Here is a 17,857-nt window from a genome sequence, read left to right as displayed (position 1 = left end):
CCCCCCCCCCCCCCCCCCACAGCTCAAATTACAAAGTAGCTGGAACAATAATTATATCGATAAAACCAATATTTATTCCCGATGGATGAAACTTGTTATGTCTGAACTTCAAAGGCGAAGAGTTTAATTTTCAAAATTATTTAAGTTGTTTTTTTTTAAATTTCAACTTCTGTTTTCCTTCAATGTCTTTAATCAGACGAAGACCACATGTGGAAAGTTTGATTGTTCTGTTTTTTTTTTTTCGGATTCCTGTTTGTTTTTATTGATAACATTTTTTTAAATAACAAATTAATTTTTTCATTTCAACTTAAAATATCTTTCCCGGATTGTTTTAAGGCTTTTGAAAACTCTAAGCTTATTATACATTTAAAAAACAGACCAAAAAATAATTTAAAAAAACGAGACAGACAAAAAAACAGACATAAAAGAACAAGACAGACAAAATGAAGTCCGACCCAGCAGCAAGACCAAACAGTCTTGACCTTAAAAGTTTCATTTTCCGAACCGGAAATTTTCTCCGGGGTTTTTTTCCGGCTGGTTTTTGGTGCTTCTTTTTTTATGTGGGAGGAGGACGAAGCTGACTTGACTTTCTATTTTTGTACATTTGAGCCAGGTAAAAAACCTTGGCTGGTCGGACAGGTGAGTTGAGCATCTGGTGATTTACAGGTCATTATGGCAGGTAGAGGGGCATTCATCTTGTCATGCATTAATGACGTCATGGTATGAGGTATGGCTGCACTAATGACGTCATGGTATGATGTATGGTTGCACTAATGACGTCATGGTATGGCTGCACTAATGACGTCATGGTATGAGGTATGACTGCACTAATGACGTCATGGTATGAGGTATGTCTGCACTAATGACGTCATGGTATGTGTATGGCTGCACTAATGACGTCATGGTATGAGGTATGACTGCACTAATGACGTCATGGTATGATGTATGGCTGCACTAATGACGTCATGGTATGGCAGTACGAATGAAGGTATGTAACCAGGTATGGCTGCATTGATGAATGTTATATAACTAGTGGGTATGCATACACCTGTATATGTATAAAATATATGTCTACAGTAGTAGTATAGGTTTGTGCTAACACTAATCAAGACGGGTAGAGCTGCTAGCTGTATTTACGTATAGCTAAGTATAGCTGCTAGCTGTAATATCCATTTACAGCTGGGTATAGCTGTTAGCTGTATCTATGTATAGCTGGGTATAGCTGCTAGCTTATATATGTATAGCTGGGTATAGCTGTTAGCTGTATCTACGTATAGCTGGGTATAGCTACTAGATCTCTCTGTACTCCCTAGCCAAGAAATTATTCACCGATCATTGTACGATGAAGGACAATGCTTAGATTCTGCTTTAGTAATCATGAGACTAACCAATCAATGGCCCTACAAAAACGTTTACTGATCTGCTAATTAATTATCAATCAAGTCTCATTAACCGTTTGTTAAAGACTTTTAAAGTTCTGTAAGTACACTCAACTCTTTAAAAAAGATGCACGTGAATGGTAAAAGTTTAGTTGGGACGTGCATTGACAGAAAGAAATAGGTCAGAAAGGTTGTAGGTTGTCTCCCTTGTGATTCAACTTCTAGTTTTGCAGGGAAAAAATGAAAAAGTTGAACCGGGTCTTGGAGTGATTGATTAAACAGAGGTGGGGAGGAGGGGGGAGGAGGGGGGGGGGCGCGTTTGTGTTTTTTTCTGCGATCTCACAAGTTGCAGAATGTTAAAATTTAAGACCCCCTTTGGTTTTGCGGATTGGCGGCAAGAGTGAGTTAAATAGACGTAAGTGAAGGGTTAAATAAATCTGGTGCACGAGCTTTCGTGTTGTCTGGTGTGAATAAATTAGGGCTAACGTCTGGACATGTTATTTTTTTTTTTTTTTTTTTTTTTTTTTTTTTTGTGAAGGTAAGGAAAAGATACAGAGCTAGGGTTCATATACTAAAGTTGGTTATAGATGCACGTTTACTTATAGAATGAAAGCTTGCGCTAAATTAAAGTTTTATTAATTTGCCAAAGCTAAAAAATAAATTGCAACGTTGTTGTTGGGTTGGTTTTTTTTCAGTCTTCCATACATTATGATATTATTGTATCATTTCAATACTCAAGAGGGAAAAAATTAAGCAATTAGAAAAGTTTCTGGACATTATGACGTCCTATTAGATACGATTTTGTATTATCGCCCTTGGTTTTCTGACGTACATATTTTATACAGTCACCTTTAAGGGCAACATGCATTAGGGTTGTATTTAATGAAAAATGCCTGAAAAAAAACCATAAACCTTAATGCATGTTGCCCTTAAAGGTATTTAATGAACACTGCCTGAAAAAAATACAACATAAACGATAAATTATTTTAAAATTGGCCGTGGCATTAATTATGAAAATAACTTTCATTTTCAGCCAAAAATATTCAAATATCTGTGTAGATGAAAAGATTCTAAATTGTCCTGGTAAGATGAAGACAAGTAGAGACCCTATCCTACCCTAGATTAGCAGCCTGTGTTGGGGGGGGGGGGGCAGAGAGGGGGTCAGGTCAAGGTCGGTGAGTAAAAACCGTCTGCGTGATTGGTTAAGCTAACTAACGCTACAGACAGAATTGTAAAACAAAATGGCGTTGTGTAATTAAACATTTTTATGGGAATTTTTTTTCATGACGCCATGTAATTAGGAAGCCCCAAAGATTTTGTAACATCACTGTTTTTTAAACTGCATTAATTATTTTTAATGCTGTAATTAGTCTAAAAATAGAAAGTTTTAATTTTTAAAACACTAACATAAAACGGGCCTTCGTCTAGAATAGTCTAGATATTTGAAGCATTCTTTACACATTTTTCTTCTTTATGATTGATGTTTTTTAACACACAGTCTATACAAATTTTTAAAGATATCACCAAATTATAATGTAATATAGTAAGAACTATGCTGCTAAATTTATTTTCAACCTTTGTAATTTTAACTTGAAAAATTAAGTTAAAATTAGCACAGACTACGACATAGTGCTAACAAATTAAAATCAAATCTAAACTTTGATACGAAATATTTATTCTGAAACTGCCTTCATGTGTAAACACGGTTAGATTAGGAGTCTAAAAGTGTCTGTAATCTGCCTAGTAAGCGTTCAAGTCTGTCAGTTATTTGGCATTAAAGATATGCGGATTACCAGGCTCTGTTAATCTAGCATGAAGCCTCACTTTTTTCCAGGAGTTCACCGTCCAATTAATTTGTCCTGTTGTGATTATCACCACCCTCACTTCCTATCTGAGGTCCTCTCCCCCCCCCCTATCCCGACTACCCACCCGGCCCTGCCGCCCTCCCTACTTAACTCTCACCCTAACTGTCGCCCCCCCCCCTCTAACCACCCTTACGTCCTTTCTGACGTCATCCTACCCGCTCGTCCTGCCGCCCTCACTACTTAATTCACGCCCTAACTTTCGCCCGCCCCTCGTCAACCACACTCACGCCCTGACCATCCCCCACCACCCTCACGCCCTAACTGACGACCCCCTCTCCTGAACCACCATCTCGCCCTAACTGACGCCCTCCCCCGCCCTCTGGAACCACACTCTCACCCTAACTGTTGCCCTCCCTACTTAACTCATGCCCTAACTAATCCCACCCCCTCCTCTTCCATAACTAATAACTTGACCCCCGGGCTTGTCCTAGAGGTTGTTGTACTGAAATCAATTACGTCACTGTACTCTTGACGTTTCCTGTGACTGACCAATTTAGACGTGACAGGCTGAGACCTCAAAAAACAAAGTGCGAGAAATTTTTTCACCTAGGACGTCTAGGCCGTGCGCTTGTAGAAAGTGAACTTGTGGCCATCGAGTAAAAATAATTTCTTGGCCGGCCGCCTAAAGACCAGTTGTTTTAGCGTGAATGTGAACAAAAGCACGGCTAAGAATGAAACTGGTATAACAGGCAAAATAGGTTCTGTGTGGATTTGCGAAACATTAACTGTATGCCACAGTTAATAAATATTATACACTGTATTTTTAATGACATCTTTAAAGAGCTATGCCGGTGATACTTATAATGTTTATTTTGCACATATAATAACAAAAATATTATTTCAAATTTTACGTGTTCAAGAAAAGTTTTTGAAACTAATTAAGTTTTTAGGTTTCGTGCAATTTTAAAAATTTTTTAGCTAATATTTTTTATTATCTCCTCTTAAAAATTGTTTTCCGACATTTTTTGGCTTCCAACCCAATCACAACACAAATTGATATTTCTACTTCCTATAACTACACCTCAATAGAAATCTTGCTCATCCAACAATACAAACGGATATTTCTACATCCTATAACTACACACAAAAAAACCTGACCACCAAATCACAACCCACACCATCATCTCCACTTCTAGTTACAAAACCCAAATAAAAATCAATGAACACCAATCGGGCAAGTCGTTTGAAACCGATAAAACCAATAACTCCCTGACTTTCTTTCTGTGCGTGCGTCAAGATTTTAAATTTGGCTGCAGTCAAAACAAATGAAGACAGGGGTGGGGTGAAAGGGAGGAAGTGGGGGTCAAGATTGTTCATTTTGTATAGAAGAATTCACAGATTTAATATCTAAGTTGTTATGGTTGTTGTTGTTTTTTGTCCAAACCGACGAAGTACTTTTATCAAAACATCTTTTGTTAAACGTAACTTGACAATGACATACAAATGCGGTTTCGATTGTTGATATAATGTTGCTACCTCACTTGATAAAGTAACTTTGCTACCTCACACAACACATTATGTTGCTACTTCACTCCACAAGATCATATTGCCATCCCACTCCATAAGATTATGTTACCACCACACCCCTAAGATTATGTTGCTACCATACCTCACATGATTGATTCCTACCTCACCCCACACGATTGTTACCACCACACCCCACACGATTATGCTGCCACCCCACCCCACACGATTATGCTGCCACCCCACCCCACACGATTATGTTGCCACCTCACCCCACACGATTATGTTGCCATCCCACACGATTATGCTGCCACCCCACCCCACACGATTATGCTGCCACCCCACCCCACACGATTATGTTACCACCACACCCCACACGATTATGCTGCCGCCTCACCCCACAAGATCATGTATCTACCCCGCCCCACACATTCACCTCACCACCCAAGCAGCCAAAATCTCACGTCAAACCTCGGCTACATTTTGACGATTTGATTTATCTACCTTTAACCCATCCAACATGGCTTCCCTCTAGTGGAATTAGGAGGGGGGGGAGTCAATACATGGAACAGCCAGAGATGGAATTCGTAAAGGGGGGGGGGGGCATTTCCAACAAGCGTGGGAGGGTAGCAATATATCGGACACCTCATGGGTGTCGGGGGGCTGGTAGGGGACTTGCCCAGGCGAAGAGTTGCATGAGACAAGCGTCTAGACAATGTGGGGTCCCAAAATGTGCTGATTCGTTGACCCCTGTGAAACGTCTTGACCCCTATGAAACGCCTTGACCCCTATTTACCAAGTGTTCCATGAAAAAAAGAAATTCACGAAGCAAATTCTTACAAGCGTCTAACGAAGGATTTAACAAGGTGTCGTTTTGTTGAAATGCATCTTTTGATCTCTCTACTTCACTTGTTTCGTCTATTGGGTGATTTGTTTTTATAGAATTGTTCGCTACAACGATGAAAGGTGGATGATTTCCCTTCATTCCCTTACGTCTCTTATTGCATGTTTTAATCCCGTCAGCTTATTGAGTTCCGGGCATAATTTGAGAATGTAATAAGGTACGGGATGTAATGGTCAAATCTACAACATACAGTGGTTACATAAACAGATAAATTCTATTACCTGTTTAACCATCAAGTCATGTAAAGGAACAAGTATTTGTTCAAGGATGGGAAAGGGTGGTAGGCTGGTAGAGCGCTCGACTGCTAACCCGAAAGTTTCGATATCGGATCTCGGTTCGGACCTGATTCTGCTGGACGTCCCTTAGTCCACCCAGCTCTGCTGGGTACCTCAATCACTTTAGGGAAAATAAAGACGACTGGGCATAGAACTGACAACAAGATCCCATCTTACGCTTATTTCAAGGAATATATGAACTCTACTTCATCTGCCATATGGTTCGTTAGGTCCGAAACGAGAACTTTTATTTAGTTTAACTGGTTTCTCGTGTACTACAAATCAAAGATGAGTACCGTCGGCTAAAAATAGCTGCACTCTCACACATCAAAGAAACGTTCCGTCGCCTGTTATATCACTCCCGTGTTCTTATAATGGCCACCTTTCAGTTGTCGCTACATTGTAAATCTAACCAAAGTTTTCTTTACAGGCAGATGGTTTTTTCAGTTGCCGGGGCAACGGAAGGCTTAGCCGAACAGCGGAAGTGTTTTCACAGGTGCGGCCATGATGAAAGGTGAGTTGTCTCCCTTCATTCGCTACGAAACAGCTCACAAAAATCTCCCAGCTCGAGGCTGCCCTAGTTTTGAGACGAGTCGAGTATTTTGTTTACTTTTTTTTTTTTGCTGTACTTTGTAAAGGAAAAAAAATGTTACGTTTGTTTTTTGGTTTTTTTTTTTTTTTTTTTCGTTTTTTCGTTTATTTGATAACATCAAAACGTCGAGTTCCGTTTTATCATTAACTGATACATTTCTAAAAGAGAGAATTTCTAATGAAATTATTTTCCGGGGGGGGGGGGGGGATCTAATGCATACGTCACCGAGGGGGTCGGCTTTTGTACGAGTTGTTTTAATTTTTACCGTCTGTCTGTTGAGCTGGGTTAGGGTACAGGACATTCGCCGGGTTAGATTAAGGATTAGTAAGGTACACAAAAACCAACACGACATATATCCTACAAACAATAGTATAACTGTAATCGTCTAACCCGCAGAGGTGTGAATGATACTTAGCTTATTTTAAAAGATTTTTAAATATTACACAGATTATGCATAAGGTGGTATCTTAAAGTATATTTTTACATATCATAATTTTTTCTCATTAGCTCCCTGTTTTTAAAAAATGGGAATGGATTTTCGAAACGAACTTAAATCTCAATTTTCTGTTCATTTCTTTATTTTATTTATTTATTTAAAATTAACCATTTTTCAACGAAATGTTCAATAACTCTTTACTAAAGTATCCCTATTCATCCAAGGGCCCATACATAATTTTGACAAAACTCCCTGTCCCTTGTACCGATGGTGCTCATATCAAGGTATAAGCTAGTTTGTGTCTACCCTCGATAAAAAAGGGCATTAAGTGTAGCATTAGGATCCGTATAGCAACAAGAGTTACTTGCCCGAAAAAACTCAATCCAATCATGTCTAAACACCTTACGCAAATAGCCTAAACAAAAGCGCTAATGTTTTTATAAATAACTGACATCTGACCCCCTGACCTATGCTCTTTATCTGACCCCTGCTCTCTACCTGACCCCACTGACCCCTGCTCTCTACCTGACCCCCAGACCCCTGCTCTCTACCTGACCCCACTGACCCTTGCTTTCTACATGACCCCCTGCTCTCTACCTGACGTTACATTACTTAAACACAAGTACACATCAGATAAACGTCACAGTAAACACACTGAACACTCAAGGGACGTAACCATGATATACACAATACAAGGGACGTAACAATCACTAATAAGATATAACGTAATACCTGACCCCTGACCCCTGCTCTCTACTTGACCCCCAGACCCCTGCTCTCTACTTGACCCCCAGACCCCTGCTCTCTACCTGACCCCCAGACCCCTGCTCTCTATCTGACCCCTGCTCTATATTTGACCCCTGACCCCTGCTCTATACCTGACCCTTGCTCTCTACCTGACCCCTGCTCTCTACCTGACCCCTGACCCCTGCTCTATATTTGACCCCTGACCCCTGCTCTCTACCTGACCCTTTCTCTATACCTGACCCCTGACCCCTGCTCTCTACCTGACCCCTGCTCTCTACCTGACCCTTTCTCTATACCTGACCCCTGACCCCTGCTCTATATTTGACCCCTGACACCTGCTCTATACCCGACCCCTGAACCCTGCTCTCAATCCCCACCAAACCAGTATCCAGCACTGTAATTTAGTGTAATCCACATTCCTAATGATAGAGTACAAAATGGCTGCTCGCTTATTTCCGGTGTGCGGCCGTCATAGAAGATCATCAACAAAATAGATTGGTCGTTGTTTTTTATCTCCCGTGGAGATAAAGTGTTGTTTGTATACACAGAGTGGGTGGGGGTAGATGGTTGGGGACCCGAGGTAGGGAGGGGGGGGCAGACTGCACGCGATCATTTGTTAATGACGCGGACTTAACAGCTTTCTTTCTAAGAGTGCTGATCGCTGCTCACTAATTAATTAATAAACTGCCGATGAAAATGTCAAAGGGCGCCTAAAAATGAAGCCCGTGTTTATCCGTTCGCGATTAATTAATCAAATTTAAACTCATCATCGATATCCGATCGTTTGTTAAACGTTATGCGTGATTGATGAAACAAACACAATGGTGTGGTCATTACCTGCTGACGTCACAGCCATGTACTGTAGTTACATTGTTTCGATAGATTGCTTCAGGGAGTTACTTGCTCTATAAATAGATGGTCTATTATTATCCCCAAAGGGCCGTAACTTTTGTTGTATGATTTATGGTGTTTGCTGATGAATATAGCTATTAGTGGAGATAGTTCAGCGACAATAACACTATGGTAAAGAGAAATCCCCTAGATCATGTAGGAAGCTTTGTTGTACCTTAATCAGGAGACGTAGTGTCTTGTTTGCATTCGTTATTGTTCAGTTTTTGGCAATCTGTTTCACGCATGCGTAATGTGGCGATGACGATGGTTCATCGCTCACTTGCGCAGGTTGATGGTTTTTTTGTGTTTTATTGGGTGCGAAACAAAAGACAGTGACGGTGATTGGGCGGTCAAGCGTGAAGCGAAGTCGCGTGTTCTAAAAATAGTCATCAGTGGGGTCACCTTCGGGATCGGGTCCGGTAAATGGGACCGGGTAACCGGATATCCGCCCCGGGTGTAAGTCAAGCTGGTGGTTGGCGTCACGTGACTAGACCGTTAGCCCACGCACGCGCCTGTTAGACTGCTGTTAATCCGGGGAATTGGATCAGGATTTGTTTTCCCGTTTGGGTTAGTTTTTATTTTAATGAGTAATTACAAGCTGGTATTGTAGACGACGGTAAAACACAGAGCATCATACGGCTGGCCTTGACGATAATGGTAAACTAAATGTTTAAAAAACTAACCGAAACACCGTGCTTAAAACTTCCAACACAAGAATAGCTCTGCATATTGTGACCCTCAGCTAAATACTAGCCCAATGGATTCAAATTACTTGTCAAAGGGTGTGTTGAAAATGACACACTTGCCAGTTGGGGTCTAGGGTCGAATTTACAATATTAATGTTATCTTTTCTTGCCATTTTGTCAGAGTTTCGTTCTTGGCTATATGGTCAAGTTTAGGTCTTGGTCCCATGGTCAAGTTTAGGTCTTTATTTCATGGTCAAGTTTAGGTCTTGGTCTTATGGTCAAGTTTAGGTCTTTATTTCATGGTCAAGTTTAGGTCTTGGTCTTATGGTCAAGTTTAGGTCTTGGTCCCATGGTCAAGTTTAGGTCTTATTTCCATGGTCAAGTTTAGGTCTAAGCTCGGCCATCCTAAGGTCCGACTCGATGGCCAAGGTTTATATTGTGCTTCCATGGCCAATCTCACGGTACAGATCACAAAGCATTAACCAGGGCAGTGCTCTAGCTGTAAGACACGGCTGCTTTGTCCAACATTTCATTCCAAATAAAGTTGGTTAGAGAAAAAGATTTGTCCAACATTTCATTCCAAATAAAGTTGGTTAGAAAAAAGATTTGTCCAACATTTCATTCCAAATAAAGTTGGTTAGAAAAAAAGATTAGTCCAACATTTCACTCCAAATAAAGTTGGTTAGAAAAAAAAAGACTTAAGTTGCCTGTGGCTTGGCTGTTTATCAATTTTTTTTTCCCAACCTTCCAAGGTGAATTTCAAGGAGAGTAACCCGACGCCGAGTTGTCCACCCTTGCACATAACAGGGGCAACTACTCGACGTATTCGTTTCTGGCTTGTCTCGAACTCATCCAGCTATTTATAGTTCAAGAAATCCCACCAATGAGGTCACAGGCAAATTTTCCAGCCAATCGAAACCTTTGACCCCTCGAAAAAATCAAAGCGACCACGGACTGGACTTTTTCATTGATTTGATTTCTTGATCAACTTTTTTAACAACCCGAGTTAAATAGACGAGGTCTGGGTTCACTCAACGAGCACGCTATTGAGGGCAGTTAAAAAAAAAACAACTCGCGCTTGAATACATACGGCTGTAGGAGTTTCTATGATCTTAGATTGGATGCTGGTCGTGTTTTCATACAGCCACAGAGAGGGGGGGGGGATAGAGCACAAGTGGGAGAAAGTGAGGGGGAGATAATTTATGTCTGTATCAAATGCTGATTGATTATATTCACTCGTTTAAAAAAATTGTATTACACCGCCGAAAACTTGCCTTATAGTCCTCAATCACACTGACGTCAAAATCAAGATTCAGAACTATTTTCTTGAGATTGGAGATATTTTTTTATTAAAGTCGGATTTATGCGCCTTCCATCGGATTTAAACTCTGTTCACTGTCTAAGATCTCTATACTTTGAATAACTATCGTAAGGAGATGTGCGAAAATCCCAAAATAATTATTTCTTCGGGCGCATCAGACTCCAAGACGTTGGTGATTGGTCTAAGTCTGAACACATTCAAGACAACATAAAGAAGAGAAACAGGACTACATTTTTTTAAAGGTGACACGTTTTACCGAAATTGAATAGATGTATACGCATTGTAAATTTCCTTGCAATTTGAAACAGTTATTCGTGTGTATAATGGCGTGTTGATGTGTTTGTTTGTGTGTTTTACTTATTGTATGTGTTGGTGTTATATGTGTGTGTGGATTTTGGTGTCTTATCATATGTGAAGTCCCTGTCATAATCTGTTGTTAGAGTATGTGTTATAGTGGAACTGTTAGAGTCGTTTTTTCGCGGGCACAACCTCACACCAAACAATGTTCTATCAATAGCTATACCACTCCACCACCCCACACCACCGTCCTATAGATTTATCCCGTGTGGCCTTCACCCCGAGGTTGTTGGGCTCAAAATCATCCCCTCACATTTATCACAAGACAAACATCTCTCACACATCCTTGGCTCACCTCTCGGTCACCATTAGCTCACCTCTCGGTCACCATTAGCTCACCTCTCGGTCACCATTAGGTCACCTCTGGATCACCATTAGCTCACCTCTCGGTCACCATTAGGTCACCTCTGGATCACCATTAGCTCACCTCTAGATCACCAAACACGTCGGTATCACCACTTGAGAGCTAATCTAACGTGAGAGCGTGGAGGTGAGTGCTTGACACAGAGGCAGTTGGTGTAACGTGCCGATAGCATATTGACATGGGTATGGTCTCTCGATAGCATATTAACATGGGTATGGTGTGCCGATAGCATATTGACATGGGTATGGTCTGTCGATAGCATATCGACATGGGTATGGTCTGTCGATAGCATTTTGACATGGTATGGTCTGCCGATAGCATATTGACATGGGTATGGTCTGCCGATAGCATATTGACATGGGTATGGTCTGTCGATAGCATATTGACATGGGTATGGTCTGCCGATAGCATATTGACATGGGTATGGTCTGTCGATAGCATATTGACCTGGGTATGATACGTCGATGGCATTTAGACAGGATGTATGATTGGTCAATAGCCTTAAGATTGTGGATATAATCTCTCAATAGCCTTAAAAAATGGGTATGCACATTCGATTGCCTTAAGAAAATAAGACAGTAGACATGATTTTTCTATAGCCTTAAGACAATTGGTATGGTCTGTCTTTAGCATTTAGTAGACAGTCGGTATGGTTTTCCCACAACAAAGTGCTAATTGAAAGCCGTCCTTAATTCCAACGATGTTTTCACTTATTGCAAGTTTTAAAATGTTTGTTCTATACATAACAAAATTAGCAGAAAAACTCCACTTTAAACTTGACACCGTTTTAAAATCACTCATAAAACCTAACAGAACTTGTTTGAATTATAACGCCTGGTATTAAAAGTCTAATTGTTTTGAACATTTGCTGCATTATCCTATCAGATACAGGTATTTTTTTTTGTTCGTTACATACATATCTCCCGGGTCAAATCCTACAAATGATGTAACCTTACTAATATAGATTTTCTTGATGTGCATCATATTGCTGCTCACCGTATTAATGTACACCTTACTTACTTGATGTACAGATTATTAATGTGCACCTGATTGATGTTCACCTTTTTAATGTACACCTCACAACTAAAACAACGGCAGAGATCACCGCCTTCATTAAATGAAAACAAATCGGCTTGACATTTTCTTTGAAGTTTTTTAACGCTAAAATATAAAAGCTGTTTTTTTTGGCTGTTTAATTACTACTACCTCTTGTATCAATGGTTGAGTAAATTAATAATTACTTTAAATGATCACAGAACATCGCAGCACTAATGTGATTAGGTACATGGTAGCATGCATGGGAGAGGTGAGGTAGCATTCATGGGAGAGGTGAGGTAGTATTCATGGGAGAGGTTAGGTAGCATGTATGGGAGAGGTGAGGTAGTATTCATGGGAGAGGTGAGGTAGTATTCATGGGAGAGGTGAGGTAGTATTCATGGGAGAGGTGAGGTAGTATTCATGGGAGAGGTGAGGTAGTATTCATGGGAGAGGTGAGGTAGTATTCATGGGAGAGGTGAGGTAGTATTCATGGGAGAGGTGAGGTAGTATTCATGGGAGAGGTGAGGTAGTATTCATGGGAGAGGTGAGGTAGTATTCATGGGAGAGGTGAGGTAGTATTCATGGGAGAGGTGAGGTAGTATTCATGGGAGAGGTGAGGTAGTATTCGTGGGAGAGGTGAGGTAGTATTCATGGGAGAGGTGAGGTAGCTTTTGAGTCAACACTATGTTTATTTGCTTCGGCCAAAGTACACCATCAGCCATATTGGTACCCAGCATTCTACACAGTGCTGGAATGTGTTGTTTTGTAGAACCTGGTTTTACAGAGAGCAACAGGAAATAGTCATTTTGTTTCTAGAGAGAACTGGTCATTTTGTTTCCAACGAGATGTCATTTTTTTTCGAAGAAAATTGTCATTTTGCTTGCAGCGAGAACAGGTCATTTTGTTTTAAACAAAATCATCCACATGGAAATTGGAAAGGGAGGGGGGTTGAAAAATTGATTATATAAGTCGGGAGCTGAATGAAGGTTTTGAAGTTATATATCTTTTGTTATAGTCCAAACGCGGAAGGAGAGTGAAATAAAAAGAAAAGTGAGTGGATTAAATCTTTAATTTCAGTCAACAATGAAACTGGCCCTGATTTCAAACAATCCATTTAAAATCACGCGGATTTATTTACGGAAAAATTAATGGCTGAAGCGGCGCGGTCAAAAATTGATTTTCTTGCGTATACACTGAGATATTGTTTATCAAGTTGATGAGGTCGACTTGATTTTCTCGGGTGTACGCTGAGATATTGTTTATAAACTTGAAGAGGGCGAGACACAATTTATATGAGTACAAATATACTAGCGTATGTGTTGGGTAGCTACATGGTGAATGTATTTCTTAAGCTTATACATGTGGTCACTGGACTGCGCATGTGTACTAGATATGTGTTCCAGATATGCGTGCTATGTGTGTGTTATTCACCTCATATGTGTCTGAAATACGAGCTAAATGACAAGACAACCGGATACACTAACTCTATGTAAATTAACCCTAACTGCATCTAAAAATATATTTTTTAAAAAAACAAGCCATTAGTTTCAAATAAAGTCAGTCGACAGCTGTTGTTTACATGTTGCAGTAAAATAAAATACTTTAGTCACGTGACACCTATTTATAAAGCTATAACCGGAAATTTAAAGCTAAAACGTCGTGTGTTTGATCTGTAAATGGAACTTGTATATTGAATCACGTGACACATGAGCTAGTGTGTAGATATCAACATAATGAGGTTCTCTCTACATTGAAATTGCCCCCCCCCCCCCATACACACACACACTCACACCAACTTGCCTATCTGATACAGTCTTACTCCGCCAGAAATATTTCTACCTATGTCCATGATTAAATCTATCCAGTGGTGGGTGGGGTAAAGATTGGAATATTTCCTTATGGGATTAGATATTCTCCGGATTTATTAATCTAAAGGGTTTGAATTGTTTAATTACAAAAGTTGTTATATCCTATTACTACAGCCAAAATTATAGGAGCAAGAAAATGTAGGATTTACATGATGTTGAACTTAAACAATGCAGCACCAAAAAATGTAGAACCTAAACCTTGTAGCACCAAAATGGGTAGGATCTACACACTCGTTTAGATTTTAGAAGCCTTGAGTTGCTAGAATATTGCATGAGATAATTCTATCTTTTTGTCGAACTTTCCCATATTTTCTTCATCAATTTCTGTTTTCCATAGTTAAGGTAGTGATTCAGATCATCCAGTTTGTGGATAATATGTGGATTGACTCCAAGAATCATAATCATTAAGTTCGTGGCTATTTGATCTCAGGTAAAATAATTATCTCTTGAGGAACGCCTAATGATTGATGAACTAATAGCAAGCCATCTGGTTATGGTTAGGGTTCAAATCACCGCCGTATGAAACAGGTAAAGCTATCAGGTGTAACATACATGAAAAGGTAAAAGTCTAACAGGAATGGACCGGTCGAACTAAAAGGTCGATAGTGTCATCGACGTTTGTTTTGTACAGCCTATATTTACAACATTTTCGACATAAAGGGAGGTAATGTTTAATCAGTGGACAGATAATTCTTTATGTCAACAAACGAAACAAGGGGAGACTAGCACACACGCAAGGGAAACAAACCGATAGTTCTGGTTTAAAAGCAAAATATTGTTGAAATTATTGATTGGTGCAGATTTTTAAAAATATGATTGATCTTTAATACTGGTGTATAATTGAAACTTTAAATAGTTTTTAAACAATTTAGACGGCAATAGTGTGGTGAGCTGTTAATCCTAGATTCGTTATTTCATCGTTTGGGTCACGAGAGGTCACGGTAACCCCAGAGTACAGCTGTTCAGTGACATCACAGGTGCTAGCTCTCCGGGTTTATTTAGAGCTAATGTAAATAGGGGGGCCTACAGGCTAGCGCGTAGAGTTTTCTGGAAAAAATAAACTGACATGTTTTATGTTTCAGTTTCTTTAACCTCATAAAAGACAACCGCCCAGAAATATACAAACACACACATATTGTATCTATGTATATTTATGTATATGTATATATATGTATATATATATATATATATATATATATATATATATATATATATATATATATATATATATATATATATATATATATATATGCGTGTTTGTGTGTGTTTGTATATATATATATGTGTGCGTAAGTGTGTGTAGTGTGCGCCTGTGCGTACTTATCCGAACACAAATTATATTTTTTTAAAAACCTCCTTAAATCAAAAGAATACAATTTATACACTAATGCCATAAGCATCACCTCTAACCTTTGTCCCATCACGGGGCCCCTAAACCCCCCCCCCCCCCCACCACCACCACCACCACCACCCCCACCCCCGTCCCACCTAGCGTATCCAAAACCAGCTCTACCAGCTGCTACTGTAATCGATACGCCACGAAATCACCCCCTCCCCCCACAGTTTTCCATCGCCCACCTCAATGGAGCGCCATCCCAATCGTCTATCACATCACCTTCAACTCACCACCAACACACGGACTATTTTTAGCAACAAAAGGATTTAGGCTCCGTCGCGCGCACTGAGATAATGAGTGCCACAAATTGGTGCCTCGCTTGATTAATGCCGTCACGCTTCGTTTGTCCCGGGGACAAATGAACATTTGTTTGTAGTCGCTGAATGAGGAATGCGACCACTGACCTTACCTCGCGACCTGTAGCCGGTAGCAATGGGATGCGACGATTGATCTGGCAACCAACCTGACCATGGTAGCCTGTAGCATTAGAACGCGGCTATAGGCCTAGCAAGTTGACTTCTGAAGCCTGAGGAAATGGGATGTGACGCTTGATCTGGAGTTTCTAGAGCCCTGACCAAGTCAAGGGCCTTAGGGTGTAGTAGAGTTGATTTTATTTTGGCACTGGCCAATGTGCACTAGAGGGGGTCATCACTAGATGACGTCATATAGGTTTAACCGACATTGGTCGCAACACCTCCCCATCCGCCGCCCTAACATGACATGCCTTCAGACAGAGACAGACACACCCACCAAGTACGTCAAAAAGATCAACTCACCTAACAGTTGTTTAAATTATTACACATAATGTGTTTTCTGAATCTGAACATTCACCTAGGTAACTCGTCACCAGAGGGATATAGAGGTGCTATCCTACACACTATATTGATGAGAGGTGGTATCATCTCAGATATATCGATATCTTGCCCGATATTGTGATGATATAGAGGTAATATCATGTCAGATATATTGATGATATAAAGGCTGTATCTTGTCCGATATATTGATGATATAAATATGGTATCCTGTCCTATGCATTGGTATCATATCTGATATATTGATAATGTAAAGGTAGCATCTTATTTGATATTTGATTATATTATGGTGATATCTTGTCCGATATATTAATGATATAAAGGCTGTATCTTGTCCGATATATTAATGAAAAGAAAAAATGGGATCATACCGAGATATGGGTGGGAAACTGACTTTTAATATTTTCTATTTAAAGGAAAATTCCCAGCTAATAGACTACCGTTTAAAAAATTTTTTTTAAATATCGACTTCTCTATCATATTTAGGGTTTGAGTCAGGGATAGCTTACGGTTTAAAATTAGTGCCGGTTCACTGATAGGTTAGAGGCACTACCATAACGAGCTTCGTTATGCCTTTAACCGTTCTCACGAGTAGGCCCACCGTATTGCTTAGCTCACCCTTATAAAAGCAAGCTGGCGTCAGCAAAATCAAAATATTAAAACAGATGTCTTCATCTGCAAGAATCTGCTTATTTCTATAACGTCCTTAACATTTAAACATGCTAATCGCCAGGGACTAAGAAGAACATTAGCCAGTCCCTTTGAAGCGCAGTAACCCGTGCACTCACTTAACTTATCAGCGCGGCGCCTGTTGCATCAGATAGGTGCAGGCCAGTGTGTCTGTGGTTGCACCTGAGCGCATGTTCAGGTATATCTTATATACAGGTATAATCATAATATATACAGGTATATCGTATACGCCTGCGTATCTCATAAACATAGATATATCCGAAATGCAGGTATCTAATAGAAAGCTTTGTTTGTTTACTAGCAAGCATGTTAAGACAACAATCAATATTTATTTAGAAAAAATAAATAACTTGGTTATTAACAGTTATCGTGACCTCGTTTATTGACCTAACCCAGAGGCGTAGCGACCTTTCCCGGGGACAAACTTTTCGATTTGCACCCCCCCCTCAAACTTTCGATTTGCAACCCCCCCCCCTCGAGATTTCCATTTGCACCCCCCCCCTCTCAAACTTTCGATTTACACCACCCTCAACCTTTCAATTTATCTTTCAAACCCATTTGACCCATTAAGGTCGCCCCCCCCCCCCCCCTCGCTACTCTACTGACCTAACCGGCAGTTTCTAAGATTATAAATATCAAGTCTAAAATTATTCTAAATATTATGAGTATTTTATTTTAGGGGGCAGGGGAAAGTAGGGTGTTGGATGTCGGGATTCGGTTATCTAATCAGGGAGTAGACTTGGAGATATCTTGCAGCAGAAGTGTTGCATTT

The 17,857-nt window shown here is 40.1% G+C and overlaps 1 protein-coding gene across 1 annotated transcript in view; it reads right to left on the bottom strand.

Moving 5' to 3' along the window:
* Positions 1 to 17,857, bottom strand: part of LOC131929566 (glutamate receptor ionotropic, kainate 2-like) — a 138,906-nt gene that overhangs the window by 7,131 nt on the left and 113,918 nt on the right. The window lies entirely within an intron of this gene.

Source organism: Physella acuta, unplaced genomic scaffold, assembly GCF_028476545.2.
Source record: "Physella acuta isolate Inbredline_101_S28 unplaced genomic scaffold, ASM2847654v3 ptg001651l, whole genome shotgun sequence".
Taxonomy (NCBI): domain Eukaryota; kingdom Metazoa; phylum Mollusca; class Gastropoda; family Physidae; genus Physella; species Physella acuta.
Note: the sequence above shows the minus strand (reverse complement) of the source record. Positions and strands in the feature narration are given on the sequence as shown.